Source organism: Mastigoproctus giganteus, chromosome 5, assembly GCF_048544385.1.
Source record: "Mastigoproctus giganteus isolate SK-2022 chromosome 5, ASM4854438v1, whole genome shotgun sequence".
Taxonomy (NCBI): Eukaryota; Metazoa; Arthropoda; class Arachnida; order Uropygi; family Thelyphonidae; genus Mastigoproctus; species Mastigoproctus giganteus.
Genome location: NC_143579.1, coordinates 47,116,127 through 47,132,473, shown reverse-complemented (window position 1 = coordinate 47,132,473; position 16,347 = coordinate 47,116,127). Strand labels below are relative to the sequence as shown.

The window sequence follows — 16,347 nt, the reverse complement described above, 5'->3', positions numbered from 1 at the left end:
GATACTGAGCACTTTAAAACGAAATTACATATATTAATTACAAAAGGACTTCTCTCTCTCTCTTTATCAAAGGTCCCGCATGCTGAGGACCACCGATAGGATAAAGACGGCCGGGTCACAACGTTATCATAATCTCTTTAGACACAATAAAGCTTTGTCATCACGTGCCCACTGTAGGGTCTCCTTTCCTTTTCGAGCCATTGAACTGTACGTAAGAGCAGTGACTGGCGTTTCCCGTTCCATGGGCCTTTTCACCGCAACCACATGAACTATTCTCAGCATAGAGGCAACACTAAAATTGAAATAAAGTTGTAAAGGTTACTGTGCTTTTTCGTGCAGAAACGAAAGCTGTATAAGGTAATGCACTAAAAGTAGTGGTGTGGGCGACGGTGGTATAGTGGTTAGCATAGCTGCCTTCCAAGCAGTTGACCCGGGTTCGATTCCCGGCCGTCGCAGCTGTTGTTTTTTCTTTCACCCCTGCTTACTTTTTTAAGTAGTTTATTAATCGCGCAAGTAACCCTTTTTACGAAAGATTTATCATTTCTTTGTGACATTCTACTCGCTTCACTGAAAAAAAACTGTTCCGTGTTGTTTACAATGAGTACATTTCTGTAAAGGTTACTGTGCTTTTCGTGCAGAAACGAAAGCTGTATAAGTTTTTGCACACAGTTAATTATTAATTTCTCATTTCTAGTAGTTGATACCGATTCTGAGATTTGCACCACTGTGTCGAGATGGGCGGATAAAATCAGAGGGTTTAAGTAAATTGAGCCAGAGCAGCAGATGGTAAAATGAATATAGTCAAATTGAGCTAAGACAGTTCAAACAAGGGATTAAGCGGCCTTGTTTAAAATGTTTAGTGTATTTTATACTGAAATGGAAGCACAACTCGTTAGAAATTCTGTATTTTCAAAAACAAAATAAATACACGAAGTTCACAATGTAAGTTGGTCAAAAATTAATTATAGTACAACATAAAACTGGAAACAAATAGACAATGCATATTTTTTAAAATATTTCAATAAAGTCACAAATTAGGATGAGATGACTTAAATGGTCAGTGATAGGCTTTACAGACATTTGTAGATGGTGTAGATGGTGCAAACGTATTTGTAGATAGTGGAAACCCAATATAGTTTTCAACTAAATAATCACAAAACTGTTTTAATTAAACGGCAGTCAACAGAAAATTTTTCACAAAATATCTAATCCAAAATAGTCATCCACTTCAGCTTCTTAAAACTTTAAACGGAATATTGTAAAAGCTGGTAATATAGCTAGAAAACGGAGACCGGTTAGTAGATTTGGGGAAGTTTGACGATACGAACACGGATATAGGCTCTGTTAAGATAAATCAATCAGTAAGTATACAAACTTATAAATGTTGACAAGTCAGAATAGTGACAGCAAAGATCGACTGGCAGCGTAATTTGTATGTGAATGTTTCTGCCTGGACTTATTTATTTATTTTTATTTTTTAATGAAAACTCCAAACACGAAAGGTATTGGAATCCATAGTACAGTACTTAGTACCGTGCGTGAGTTGAAGGTTGAGAAGATGAAAGAAGATACTTATTGGCATTAGACTTAAATTTCTGTAGATTCTAATTTTCAGGAAATACTGTCGAAGGGAGATTGTTCCAGAAAACTGAAGTTGACAAATAAATGAGGAAGAAGAAAAGTTGGATCTGGGAGTTTGACGTCGGACAGTAAAAGAATGCTGACTGGTTAAGGCACGTGTTCGGATTGGTTTGGAAAAGGGAGGCAGTGGCGTATCCAGGTATCATCGTAAAGGGAGGCATGGCAACTAGATAAGGTATCATAGTAAGGGGTGGGCATAGCGACCATACTTTTGAGTTTTTTTGTTTTTTTTTAGAACGCCTCCTGCGTTCTTTTTCTTTAATTTAAAATTTTTAGTTAAGGGGTATATGCCCCTTCTGCCCACCCCTGAATACCCCCTGGAGGGGAGATGGGAATTGAGAAGCCACTTCAGAAGAACAGTGTTCATGGAAGTATCTATATAAAAGGCATGCAGCAGAAACAGAGTAGAGATGCTTTTTAAAAGATGGGTTATTAATTAACCTAACTGCTCTCGTTTGAATAGAGTCTAGACTCTAGAGGTCTGAGAGGTTATGGGAGCACCACCCCCAGATGCGGGAACTGGTAGGGGACTGGTATTCCACTGTAGGGGGGATTTGAGATTTGTATAGAGTGAGTAGCTGTTTAGAAGAAAAGTAACGCCAAAAGCCAAAGAGAAAACCCAGTTTTTAGCTGCAGAGGAAGCAATATTTGTGGTGGGCTTATTTCAAGAAAGATTAGAAGTCAGAGTAATTCCTATTAGAGCTATGCGATCTTGTATAAAAATCTTGAGTATCATGGAAAATAAGTGTAGGAACAGAAGAATCCTTTTTGCGAGATATAAGACAGGACTGAATTTTAGAAGGATTGAAATTAACTAGGTTATCTTTGCTACACTGGAAAATTACCTGGAGATCAGCATTTAAGGAATTGATAGCGGATATTCAAGAACTTGAAGCTGTTTGTGCAGAACAACATTTTTTTAAATTGGACGGTGAAATGCCATATGCTATCATCAGCAAAACTATGACTAGAGTTTCCAGTTAATGGAAGAAGGTCATTAATATACAAGAGGAAAAGAGTGGGAGAAAGAACTGAACTTTGGGGAACACCAGCATTAGTGGAGACATTAGAAGACAGAGAGCCATCTACATCTCGCGCAGTGGGCGGTTAAAGAGAAAACTGGATACCGAATTACAAAAAGCAGTTGACAAACCATAAGATAGCAGCTTATTTAGAAGTCCTTTATGCCAAACACGATCAGAAGCATTTGAAATGTCAAGAGCAACTTGTTGAGTTTCATCATACTTTTTCATTGAATTTGTCCAGAGATGGGTAACATAAGCCAGTGATTATGTCACCCGTGGATCGACACTGACGGAATACATACTGGCGATCATTTATCAGAAGGAAGGTGTTTAGATAGTTTAGGAGTTGGCGGTTAATGGATTTCTCCATTCCTTTAGAATCAAGTGCAATGGAACGATAATTGGATGGGAGGGATTTGTGACCTTTTTTAGAAAGTGTCTGGATATGAACAAATTTTCAAGCAGAAGGGAAAACTCTAGTGGAATATGAGAGTATAAAGAGGCAACACAGAACGGGAGTAAGATCAGGAGTACAGGTTTAGAGAACAAGTGGTGAAATGGCATCAGGATCTAGCGCTTTCTTCGAACGATCCAGATCGTTCAAAATTCTTCTGACATTCTTTTGACGGAAGACTATCGTAGGCATTGAATGGAGTGTACAGAGAAGAGTAGGAGGTGGTTTACCAAGATCATCGATACAAGAGTTAGAAGAAAAGTAGGATGTTAGCAGGTCGGCCTTATCTGTAGTTGAGGCGGCAATAGCCAATAGAACTATCGAGTTTTAACAGTGGTGGGAGCACAGATGAGCAAAAGTTGCGGCCAATAACTTTGGCAAGAGACCAAAATGCTCGACTACCATCTGGACAAGGAGCAAGTTTTCTATTATTAGCCTGTTCAAAATCTAGTTTGGACTGATTAATAACTTCTTTACAATTGTTGAAATTTTGTTGTAGACAGAAAATGAAGCAGGAGATTTGGATGCAAGCCAGTTGCAATATGCTACATTCTTGCCCTCGTAGGTAGCACAGTTGATAGAATCGCCGACCTCCCCACACCGGGTGAAAAAGACCTGGGTCCGAATCCCGCTCGAAAATAAAGGAATTTTTATGGTTCTTTTTTCACAACGTGGCTGAGTTAGTTGGTTTTAGGCGAGGGTTTTTTCTCCTGGAAACTCGAGTTTTTCGTCCAGTAAACACAAAATTGACCTCAGAACACACGCAATTTACAGACAGTATACACGGAGCAACATGGCCTTAGTCGCCGATGCTCCTAAAACCCAGCAACAACGCAACACAACACAACACAACATTTTTATCTTGAACAATCTTATCACATTTATTAGAAAAATTAGAAAACCAAGATTTAGATAAAGGACGAGTTTTTAAGGTGGAGTGTGGAATAAAGGATTTCATCCCTACAAGAATAATTTCACTGAGACAATCGGAGCAAATATTAACATCATAAGATTTAAAACAGTAATCCGATCAAGGTAAAGAAGAATAGAAATCTCCTAAATCATTCCATTATGCATAATTCTAAGGTCAAACAACACGCTGTTGAAAATGGCCATGAGAGAAAGGTTTCGTTGGAGAAGAGACCATTACTAAGTTGTGATTTGAGGTGCCTAGAAGACCACTTAACTCGACTGTGTATTTGGAAAGGTTGTTCGTGGGAATAAGATCAAGAGTTTGGTTGTGTAGTGAGGTTGTCTGGTACTCTGATAGTTAAATGAACAATCTGAGCGAGGTCATTAGTATTTGTAAAAACCTCGGCATCTCGACCGCTCCGTGTGACTAGAAAACGGAAACCAACTGGAGTTATAAACATTAAAATCACCAGGGAAAATTAACTCACTGTTAGGAAAGTTGGACTGGAGAAAGTCAAGTTTCAAAGAAAGGAAATCAGAGTTCCCAGTGATTAGTGGAATTAGGAGATAGAGGCAACAGAGTAATTTGACAGAATGCGGTAGAGAGATTTAAAGCCAGAGAGGATCGAAAAGAAGAGACTCCAGTTTACTAAGTGTGATACGGATATCAGAGCGGACATATGCACAAGTATCACCTTTGAAGCGAAAGGAATCGTACAGCAAATAATTTGGACAACTGAGATGAGCAGTGGTTGAATGAACCGAATAAGTGGGGCCTGACAGACTGTAAATGGACATTATTGAGATTGGAACTGAGATGTATATTAATGAAATGAACGACGAAGTGTCTGGGAGGTTAGATCTTTTTGCAGATAAGTTTGTTCTATTAGTTTGACTATCCATAATGTATTCAATAGTAAGAAAAGGTGGGGAGGACATCTGCAATTTTTAGACATGGCATACACACGCAAGTATATACCCAGCTCCTTGAGATAACATGGCCACGACAGTGCCATCCCCCCCCCCTCACGGCATATACACACTATGCGGACTCCATTCAGTTACTATCTGGCAGAGTAGAGGCAGTGAGATTATACACTAGCTGATCCGGATGCCTCCTAGAGAGTTATCGCCGGCCGTTTGTGCATAGTGTTGGAACATGTGAAAGTTTTTTTTTTTTTATGTTACCAATGGGGCTGTCCAGTGGACTGTCTAGCGGTCGGCCTGCGAACACCATTAGAGCTGTACATTCGAAATGTAAGGAAGATTGGATCTCGTCATGATGCCAATCATAACCTCAAAGGATTACCCACACTGCATGAAGGAGGAGACTAAACACAGGTTTCACCTCTGGAGACTAAACATAGGTTTCACCACTTCAAGCCTCCTATAAGCAAAGTGGTGGTATTGTATGGGTTGTTGAGAGTCATCTACCACCTAGTATTTCCTGGTAACATTGAGGGACGGCATTCCTCCGTGTGGTTGGGGTCCATATCTCGACTCCAGTTGGTTCGCACCTGGGTGGTCACCTCCAGTATACCAGGTGCCATATTTCAGGACCTGCACACGGGGGTTATACTCAGGGTTATCAGCAGTCCCGCCATTGTTAAGGTGTAAGTAGAGGATATAGTTGTCGCAGAACCAACGAACTTCACGGAAATTCAGTCCACTTGACACAAGTGTTACCTAAATATCAGTTCCATCAGTGTTTTAGACTCCTAGGTGGCAAGCCGAGCTTGAAATACCTGAGTGACAACCTCAAGGACTGAATTTATTACCCACTAAATTTATTATCACAAACTTCGTTACCTACCGACAACGGAGTTAATTTTTTTTATTTTGGATTCGCCAATTTCGTGTCTGGCTTAAATGGAGTCTACAGTCCGCTATTTCTGCTCTAGGTCACATTTTAATAATGGCAAAATGAAGCGACTTTTCATAATCAATAACAGTTCTTTGAGGTGTGAATCGTAATATCTAATATCATCAAATTTATTGTAAAGCAACTTGAATTACGTCATATACTTTTCCGCGTTTTTGTTAGAAAGTAAAGAAGTATTAACGATACATAATGTCCAATTTTAAACAATGTACTATATTATAAAAAACTGATAAAAGAGTTTGGTTCAAAATCGAGAAGTAATATCCATATAAACGGCATCAGCAAATTGTTAAAAGAAAATTAAATTAGAAAAAACATGAAAATACATTTTACCTTAATATCTTTATCATTAATAAGAATAAAAGTTTCAATTCTGTTTTTATACATTCCATTTCAAACAAAAAGTGAATACATAACATGCATCTACTAGAATCATGGTTATAATTCAAGTAGTTTTAGTGCAGATCATTTTAATGGAACCATTTTAGTGAATACGTGGTGTAATTATTTTCACTATACGTTAATTTATTTAATTATTGCTGTGTTATTGTTATCATGTCGTTATTGCTGTGTTATTGTTATCATGTCGTTATTGCTGTGTTATTGTTATGTTAAGTTTTATTAAGATGTCTTGTCTTGTTCAAGCGATGACAATCAAAGTAAAGTGCCTAACTAGAGAAAAGATGAACACGGAATCCTGATTTGTATAAAACATGCGAAGATCGGAAATCTATGCCTGTTTTATTTTTAACCCTTAATTAATTCAGGCAAGCAAGTCTCTGCTAGAAAAACTGTAAGCAGCTGTTCTTGTCATTTAAAATAAATATGAAATTTTTGATAAGGAAACTTGTGTATAAATTCTTCTAAACTTCAATAACTTTGACATCAGAGATATTCAAAATTTGTATCTGCAAGGTTTACTTGAATTGTTACCAGTAACAACATACAGACCTAGAAAAGGAGGTGAATCGAAATCAGGAATTTATTTTGTTCAATATTATGCTATGAAATTGGTAATATTTGAATGTGAAAGCTCGGTACCAGGTGTTGTCAAAGCAGGAGACTTCATCAATGGAATGGTCACCAACACTTTCAGATTAACATCATTAACTGGAAGATTTCCAGTCTTATCTATTGAAATCACCTACGAAATCACGACGAAAAATCAGTGCTCATTAATGTTAGGAAGAATGAAAATTAAAAAAAAAAAAAAAAAAAAACTCTATTCTGAAGGGCACACAGAATTTTAAAATAAGATTTTGAGGCGGAAAAGTATTGAAAATGATGATGATCATGATTTTCATGACGTTTACTGATGCTTAAAAGTACTGTACATTGAATTCATAAAATGTAAATTCAACGTTGAGCTTTTCCTCCATTAATGCTTTTTTATTTATTTATAACAATATAAGTTAGTTACTTTGTGATTATTTAATAAATCTTTACCTAATTAAAACCTCTTTAAATTCTTTTTTTTTTTAAACGGTACAAATCACATGCATTTTTAAACAAACTGTCACATTTTCACTGTTATATACCATGACAGCGAAAATTTGATAAAATACAGAAATACTTCACTCACTAAATGACATAAGTTCAGAGAGGAAGATTCAATTTTAAAAAATTGGTCGAAGCAAGAAGAAACATATTTTTTATTTTTTCGCAGTTATTGAAAAATTTAGTTTTCGTGGCTTGCCCATTTCAAAATAATCAACTCAGTTATCGGTACTCTTTAATGCCGTGTTCATACCTATCAGCTATAACTCATTCGTTTATGTGAATGAACTCTTCCCAGCAAAGAATGGTCTATTTATAAAGGTAATAAGGTAATTTAAATTTCCTTTACTACATGCGACGGTGGTATAGTGGTTAGCATAGATGCCTTCCAAGCAGTTGACTTGGTTCCAGTGGTCTTTTAAAATTTTAAGCGTGTGCTCTCTCGTTTACTTTTTTTTGCTTATTTATTTTTATTTTTAATTTCTAGATTTTGCAAAGTTTATGAATGAAATGTTATTTAAATAGTAATGATTACAATGAGGATGGGGAAAAACCAAATGTTCAATGGATATCTAAATACTGTATAATAAATAAATTTTAGTTATACTCCTGGACTGCCACATAGAGTCAGAGGAGCTTACAAGTTACAAATAATACAAGAACAGCACCATATTTATTAGTCACGTGGGGTGTTTCCACCGTGAAAGAATCCATTGCAATCTTGGTAGAAGTTGCAGGGAGAAGTTGACTACTGGAGGTAACATGACCTTTAAACGGTACGAGGCGACCCAGTCTGCAACAAAAGAACATACGCTATATCGTATTAATACCACTCTAACTGTTTTTGTGCGGATATGAGACTTTCTGGATGCATGGTTTCATCAAGTTCACACCACACTTTCATGAAGTCTAAATCCGGACTCGTCATGATGATCATATAATCTTTTTTCCACTGTTCAGCAGTTTACTCTTGACGTTGGCCACACCACACCACTCCAGTTGAATCTTTCGATTTTCTACAGAAAAGAGTTACTTTTGTATAGATAAACGACTACCATGTCCTAGATTTTTCGATTCCAGCCGTATAGTTCTGTTGGAAATTCTTTGCCTAAATTGAATTTTTCAGTTATTTGCTACACACTGGAAACCTTCTATTCGGACCCAGAATTAGCTTTAAATTCTTGTGGTCTGGTTCGTGAACCATGGTCAACTCAAACGAGTGCACCAGTGTGCCGTCAGGTAACATGTTACTGACTGGTTACTATTGCATAGAAAACAGCGAATATTCTTAGCTGTCTGAGGCAGCTAACAGCAAAGATATTACTTTAAATTTAATTCAAGCGATTGTTTCAGCAAAATAACTCTACTGGCGTTGTCCTTTAGCATTTAAATCCTGCTTTTTATACTATACTATTAAGGTGGTACGGGGGAGAAATCAGATCAGATCTTATAAACTAAACATAACTAAAATATTTGAAAATACAGTATAGTGCTTTACCCCTTCCCCAAAAGATGAGAGCTAATCACTAACAACAGCAACTCCTCTAATCTATATGGAACAGAAAATTTATGCATTTTATTTACGAAGCATGTACTATTCAATACTCAAGAACTATACTCTGTACGCATGTGGAACATTTTTTCCCTTTAGAGAATAGACTCTGTGATGGGTTATTGATCAACAGCCCCTAGCAACGATGGGTCAACATTAATGTACATCGCGAGTGCTGAGAACATTGTGTAAAATGAGAACTGAGTTCGACATCAATTTTTTTGAAAAAAGCCATTTCGTAGACTTGTATCAAGTATTGTGTGTATTTTATTGTTTATTTGTTTTTTAAACGGTTTGGTTACACGCACCTTATCTAGGTTCTCTTTTTAAGAAGTAAAAATTTAATATCACATTCGGAATAACGAATTCTTAATTGCTGTTATAAATGGAAAGGAAATTTAATCATAGTGTAGTTTCCATTATGGTGGAGTTTAGTCTCCTGCTTCCAGTTTTAATAGAATCAGTTTTAATAATCTTTTCATAACAGGCAAATACAGCGTGACTGAAAATTGTTAGTTCTTATATGGGAGAAGAGTGAGTGATGTGGAGTTGTTTTGCTCTTCAAAAGACCAAATCAACTCCACATCAACTTTGGTCTTCAAAAGACCAAAACAACTCCACGTCACTCGCACCAACTGTTTTCATCACAGAAAGGTGTCCTAATGAAGAAATGAGAAAATATAAGCAGGTTTTTTTTTTCAAGCGACGGTGGTATAGTGGTTAGCATAGCTGCCTTCCAAGCAGTTGACGCGGGTTCGATTCCCGGCTGTCGCATTAACTATTTTGCACTAACATTCCCGAAGTTTTATTTTTTATTTTTAATGCACGACTGTTAAATAGTAGCTTATTTTCGTCTATCTCTTAGACGAAGCTGTGTCAGCTACGAGTATTACAACTTCTAGCTTATGTGAATTTTATATGCACATATGCGAAATTTAATTTCTACCTTTCAGAGAATAAAATAAACTTAATAAAGTAGGTAAAACAAAATAACTAACTTACTACAAATAATAACTGAGGCAATAGCAATTAAGATGGATTAGAATAAATGAATAATTAATTAATTAAATACTTATGCACGTTTATAAACGTTGACAAGTCAGAATTGAGATTCTCCTCAGGAGTGGACTGCCAACATTATTTGTATATGGAATGTTTCTAACTAGTCTTACTGGCAGTGCTCCTTCCATTTTAAATTTTTGAACCCGACAAAGTATTCAAACACGGGCTCTAGAGAAAATATCCGTATATGCAGGGTCGAACAGAGGTATATTGGTTCCCCGGGCGGGAAGGCATTCGTGCGGCCCTTCCAGATAGAAAAAAAATTTAAGAAGGTGTTTTTATTGGGTTAATATTTTTATTTTTGCTAGAGAAAAGTTAAAATGACAAATGTAACACAAAAAAAGACAACCAGAATATTTATAATGTTTTCATTGTCATATTAAATCGTTTTCCTCCTTTCACGAAGCATATGCGCCCTCTCAAACCTTCGACATCCCCAATGTCGTGCGCCCCGAAAGCGTCAACGCACCGGGCGGTCGCCCGTAGCTCGGTCTGCCCTGCGTATACGTATATTGACTCTTACAACCTGAGGCAAGATTTTCAAATAATAACGCTCGTAACACTTTTTGCGGTACTTTTAATTTTAAATAAACACTCTATATAATAGCTGTAGCATATATTGTGTTGTAAAACAACTTCCCATACACCTAATTTCTAGAGCCATGTTATGTCCAGGCAACTGTTTAATTTTAATATGCATAAATTTGAATTTTTACATTTATTCATGTGAGATACATATAGGGGGAGAGGCATAAATTTAAAACCAGAGAGGATAATTATCATATAAAATGCAATGAACACAAAGTAGCCAAAAAATTCTTCTGATATTACTGTATGTTAATACGTAGCTTCGATGAGTTATTGACATATAATTTTTCTCAAGTCATATATGACTTGAGAAAAATTTTGACCTGGATATCTAAAAAAATTCCTTTGCTCAAAGAGTGATTGTTAGAAAAACTTCCCATTTAATCTTATAGAATTTAGAACTTTATCTCAATTTAAGGAAGTTTTAGATAAATACTTGAAAGAAACGGTAAATGAAAGGAGGAAGGTCGCACTGGTTTTATTTACTGTATTTTATTTTATTTTAAATTTAATTTAAATTTGATTTATTTTATTGTACTTTATTTATTTAATTTTTGGTGTTATACAACTTGCATTATTTTGGCGATACTACTACTAAATTCGGCTTCCCCTCATTTAATAATTTTACTTTTTATTTAGATTGGCCCACAGTTGGATTGGTTCATGTTGAATTATTCATGTGGCCAGTCCATCTACTCCCAGAGTAATATTCTGGTAGTTGCTGGAAGTACAGTTTAAGCTGCTCATTATTTATTGTCTTTGTTGCTTCCGATATATCTACTTTTTTTTCTTAATTTTTTATTTATTGAAAAATATTGGAATTAGGAACCATTTTTTCGTAATTTCCTGACAGTTTATTTATATGTATAATCATGAACTACTTCGGATAAGGGTGGGTAACTAAATTCCTTTCTGACATCAGATTTTCTTGTTTTTACATCATAGACTTCTTAAGGAAGTTATTCCGTAGAACCAAGAATGCCACTTGCTAGAAGAAAGAAAAAAAAAAAAAAAAAAAAAAAAGAGTGTTTTCCAGTCTGAAGTTTAGCACATAGATCAATAACCGCTATTCAGCAAAGTATTGATTAGTCCGATAATGGGATTGCCAGAGACATGTAAATGTTCACTTAATAAAGCCATTATTTTTTTTTTTTTTTTGGCTGGTGCAGCATAAGCCATAGGCTTTCTTGCACCATACGGCCGTTACTAATACTAATACTAATACTAATACTAATACTAATTATTGTTTAAATTGTTCCTACTTGAAAAATGTGGCTACTTAACGTGATTTGAATGGTGGACTTTCACAAAATTGCAATGTCGTGGAGCATGAGGACTGTGGAGTTTATTATCGATACAAAGGTTAATAATGAGAGGCTACAATACTTTATGAGCGCAGAATCTTAAAAGTTAAAACTGACAGAAATATATAAACGTTCAAAATATTCTACATATTAATAACACTGTAAAAAATATATAAAATAAATGGTAATGCTATTTTGTAAGAGATTTTATTTTAGAAATACGTTTAATAATCAAATTCTGTGACAATTTATTGAAACTGGTTAACCAATTAATTTGTTCTAATTAAACTGATTAATTTAAGTAATTGCCAGTTCCTGCAACACAAATCCCTTGCTTACGATATTATAAGTTTTCAATTTAGCGTTAGATTGCGTAGATTCCTACAACGTAATCTAACATGATCAACCACTTAATGTAACCTGGAAATCAGAATTAAATAGAAACAACACTGTGACATGTTAGCCACCAAGTGCCAATGACAGCAAAGAACACAAACCAACAACTAACTGCCTCAGAGAGAGCGAAAAAAAAAAAAAAAAAAAAATCAACATGATAAGAGGATCATACGAACTGGACCTGACCCACGAAAGGTCCAACCTGCCGAATGAGACCGCAGAGCTTTCTACATATGACAGCCATGATGGCAATCGGTGCCGGCCCATCTTTCTTTCCTCCTCCCTCGGCGGGAGGGGAGGAGGCGGTCCCTCCTGCCTCCCCTCCTCGCCAACCCAGATTTCCTCCTGGTGGGGCATGGGCATGCCCCACTGACTTATAATGGGGTCTTCTCCTCTATTGGCCCCCATTTCTTCTGTCTTTCTCCCCCTAGTCTTCAGTCTCCTCTCTCTCACTATCTGCACGCCAGCATATACCCCACAGGTCAAATTTAATATTATCCAAATTAAATTCGCCCATATTTCGGTCTTTCAATCTAGCGTTCAGTCCACGCAAACGTAATTTTTTTTTTTTTTTTTTTTTTAGGTCCTAGCCACTGAAATCTCAGGAAACTAGATGGCAGGACCTGCCAGAGTAAACTAAAACTACTGGGTACCTGGTCTGCCTCCACGAGGCGAAGTGTGGGCAACGTCGGGTCTCAGCAGGGGTCTGGCGGCTAAATGGCCAGAGGAACAACGGTACACGACATCACACACCTCAAGATTCATATACAGCAATACCTCACTTAGCACGGCTTCAAACAGCACGGGTTTCACTATAACACGGTTTTTAATTAAATTTAAGTTGAAAATTTACTGTATATATTAAAACTCATTCAATAGCCTAGACACTACTCTACATATATGCTGCATTGTCGTACCCTAGGTACAAGTACATATATGCTGTGGTGCCAACTCTATTGTCTCATATATGCTGCACATTTGTATGTCAGTAGTCCCCTCACGCAGTCAGTGGCAACAGTGTTCAGTATTCTTAATTCCATCCTGACGAGACGACGTAGTAGCTTTTCAAACTTTTCATTTCACAATTTATTTTTTTCCTCTTTAAATACAATCGAAAATATATCTGCATCTTGGTTAGAAATCATTGCAAACAACATGCATTATGTTTGGCTGCATGTTTTGCCCCATTTGGCAAATGATTTCATTGGTTTTGAATTGCAAGTTCAGACATCTGCCGAAGACATTGTGAAGATCGGAAAAGATTTGGGATTCGAACCTTTGGACACTGCCAATGTACATGACTGCATTGACTCACATGCAAATAATTTAGATGATGCAACTCTCCTTGAAATTTACGAGAAAATTGCATATGAAGAAGAGAAAAACAATTCTGAAGTGGATAACACTGAATTGGAACCAAAAGAATTTAAGAAAGTTTTTCGCAGTTTGAAATGACCTGCGAGGCAATTATGAATGGAGATCCAAATGTTGGATGTAGCATCGAGATATGGCAAATTTTATAAGATGGGATTCAATGCTACAAAGACTTGTATGAAGAGAAAAAGAAGAGATGACTTCATCAAACTTCACTTTTGAAATACCCAAATAAACAATAAAGCTTTTTTCTCATCTCTCATGATGTTACCTTTTCATTAATAAATTTTTTGCAATATTTTTTATTTCAAATCCTTTTAATTGGCTATCAAGCGCAAATTGTTTATAGATTTATTATAATTTGTTTATAGACTGTTTCTCTGGTACGCATTCATTTAAAACCCATTATAATTATACCTCAATCAGCGCGGTTTCACATAACACGGAACAGTTTCGGTACCAATTATCAGTGCTATGTGTGGTATTGCTGTACTTTTAAATATCTGGCCTTTACAACGAGCTGTATCACACTCGCTGTAAAGGCCAGATTAAATTTTAGAAAACAATGTAAACTATGCGGAGATGGGGGAAATCCCTGGTGCCGTTTGACCCTAAACACACTTTACTCATTACTGTGACATGTTCCTGTTAATTTCTGTTGAAATTTAACAATTTGCCGAATTCAGTATGAATAGAAAAAGCAAAAGGCAGTGATTTTAACACTGTTGAAAAGTAAAAACGCGAAGTTGGAACACTAGGTGAAATGAGACATGACAGACTACGTGAATTTGGTAGATATCCACGACGTCTGCTATTCGTTTGGAGAGGTCTGGAGGAATTTCTAACGTCCCCTTCAATAGAAACAAACAAACAGAGGGAATGGTGTGAAATTAGTCAGTCGATCTTAGACGGAGGGAATAGGGGTTTCCTTCCGTTTATTTAATTAAGATTTTTCGTTCACACGATATTAAAATTGGCCCGTGAACACACATTTCTACAGAAAAATACACGATACGGATATAAGCGACAAGCTTCAGCGTTAAAATAATAATTTGCTAATTTCACATCCCATTATAATATTAATGAAAGAACAGCTATATAGCATCTGATTTTAAGGAAGATCTGCAGCATACCAACCGAACATCACACAATACACTGAAAGAACAGAATTCATGGGATACCTGGTTCCTGGACAACGCGACGCTGTCGCCCCTCTCGCTAGTTGACGAACCCACCACTTGGCAGGTATATAGGTACACTGCATTCACGTAGACGGTAATTCGATGTCATTATGGATAAACGTCGTGAGTTTAACCGACTTTGAAAAGGGATGATAGTGAGTGCCCGACTCATGGGTCACTCTATCGCGGAGGTGATACTGCACTATCCCCGTTCGACGGTATCAAGAGTGTATTGGGAATACGCCATTTCTGGAATAACATCTCATCGTGAACAGCACTTTGGGCGCAGAAAGGTAGTGGTGGATGAACATTGCCGTCAACGTCTGACTCGCATTGTTTCAGCCAACCGGAGAGCGACAGTGGTACAAATCACCACCGACTTCAATGAGGGAGGCGCGAGAAACGTCTCCACCAAGACCATCAGGCGATCATTAGCCTCAGTAGGTTATGGGACCGCCGACCCACCAGAGTCCGATTGCTAACACTACGACACAGGACTCTAGGCCTCAACTGGGCGAAAGAACATCGGCACTGGACCTTGGATGATTGGAGACGGGTCTCCTGCTCCGATGAGTTCCATTTCCAGTTATTTCGAGCAGACGAGAGGGTGCGTATCTGGTGGAAATCGCACGAAGCTATGTACTCGTCATGTCAACAAGGAACTGTTCTGGCAGGTGGATGGTCGGTAACGATCTGGGACGCGTTCAGCTGGACACGTTGGGACCTCTGGTACGTCTAGACGCATCTCTGAACGGTCCAGGTTACGTGCCCATCCTTACAGACCATCTGCATCCCTTCATGGTCATTGTGCACCCACAGGGCAATGGAATTTTCCAGCAGGATAATGCGCCTCCCCACAGAGCCATGGTGACTAGAACATGTGGAAGTCGATAGCCTAAATAAATTCAAGGAGGAACTGGGCAAACTTTTAGAGGGAATGGTGTGAATTTTTATTTTTTTTTTTTTTTGGCTGGTGCTACTGATGATAAACTCATACACTTGCTTTTTTGCATCACATGCCCCTATTACTACTACTACTACTGTTATTACATGGTTCGAAGAGCATTCCGCAGATTTTATCACCATGGAATAAATAGACTCCCTGTTCACTGGACATGAACCCTGTGGAGCATCTTTGGGATGCCATGGAAAGGTCCGTTCTAGCTTTGGACTGTCCACCCAGGAATGCGACAGAATTATGGACAGCGGTGCAACAAGCACAGATGGAAATGCCTGTGGAACGCTTTCGTGACTAGTGGACTCAATTTCTCGCCGTGTGACTGCCCTTACCGGGCGAAAGGTAGGCCTACCCGTGACTATGTAGGTATCCCATGATTTATGTCCACTCAGTGTACCGTACGATGTTTGGTTTGTATGCTGCAGAAGTAACCAATCACGGTACATGGTTTTCCGATCCAATGGATATGTCTGGGTCTGGCGAATGATCGGAGACGTTATTTAGTTCAGTATTCCTTTACC

General features: G+C 37.4%; 2 non-coding genes across 2 annotated transcripts; both read left to right on the top strand.

The window, feature by feature from the left end:
* The first annotated feature begins 383 nt into the window (after nt 1-383).
* On the top strand, nt 384-455 carry TRNAG-UCC (transfer RNA glycine (anticodon UCC)). Its single transcript has one exon. It is a non-coding gene; the product is annotated as a tRNA-Gly (tRNA).
* Nucleotides 456-9,665: 9,210 nt separating this feature from the next.
* On the top strand, nt 9,666-9,737 carry TRNAG-UCC (transfer RNA glycine (anticodon UCC)). Its single transcript has one exon. It is a non-coding gene; the product is annotated as a tRNA-Gly (tRNA).
* Nucleotides 9,738-16,347: the final 6,610 nt, after the last annotated feature.